General features: G+C 36.5%; 1 long non-coding RNA gene across 1 annotated transcript in view; it reads left to right on the top strand.

The window, feature by feature from the left end:
• Nucleotides 1–595: 595 nt before the first annotated feature.
• LOC117947766 overlaps nt 596–727 on the top strand; it is a 380-nt gene continuing 248 nt past the window's right edge. Inside the window, exon 1 of the long non-coding RNA XR_004657313.1 lies at nt 596–650. This is a non-coding gene — a long non-coding RNA (uncharacterized LOC117947766). The remainder of the gene's footprint in view (nt 651–727) is intronic.

Raw genomic sequence — 727 nt, 5'->3', positions numbered from 1 at the left:
TTGTTTGCAATTATGGTTGACTACAGGAACACAGTAATACTTCTTCCGCATTTAACCATATTTTGGCTGTGTGTTCACAATATACTAAGTATACAAATAAAGAGTCAAAGGGTGTATTCATGTGTGTTATAGTTTAATAATGATCTATAAATGCTTAAAATACCTTTTTCAAAGGGAAAATCTCTCCTATGACGACAACCACTCTCCTTTGTGAAAGAGTATCCAAAGAACATTTACAACCAAATTTCAAGTAACATTTAAGTGGATTGTCAATTTAACTTGCTATAAAGAAATACCTTCGTTTTCGATAATATATACTTGGCATAATCACCTAATATATGTTCTTTTCCCTATCAGAGCACCTTTTTTAAGACAACTTTTTAAAAGAACAATGTTTTTGAGGAAATAAGCTCATTCGCTTGCTTGTCAAGTGTAAGGTGTAAGATTGATACCACTATCATGCAGGGTGTGAACTACGGGGGAGCAAGGAAGAACTCAGCACCCCTTAATAAGACATGGGCTCCCCAGAAAACGTGATTTGTAAAAATGTTGTGGGGTCTCTAAAAATACTGAAAGTGTGTCATTTTAGGGTGCAAATTTCCTTTTTGTGAAATGTGATCACTGTGGATTATTATGTGTAAAATTGCAAAGTGTTGTGGGGGGTGTGCGGTGAGGACCCAAACGCAGAGAGAAGGAGGCGGCAGGAGCAAGTCACAAGGGTTTTATT

Source organism: Etheostoma cragini, chromosome 1, assembly GCF_013103735.1.
Source record: "Etheostoma cragini isolate CJK2018 chromosome 1, CSU_Ecrag_1.0, whole genome shotgun sequence".
NCBI lineage: Eukaryota > Metazoa > Chordata > Actinopteri > Perciformes > Percidae > Etheostoma > Etheostoma cragini.
Note: the sequence above shows the minus strand (reverse complement) of the source record. Positions and strands in the feature narration are given on the sequence as shown.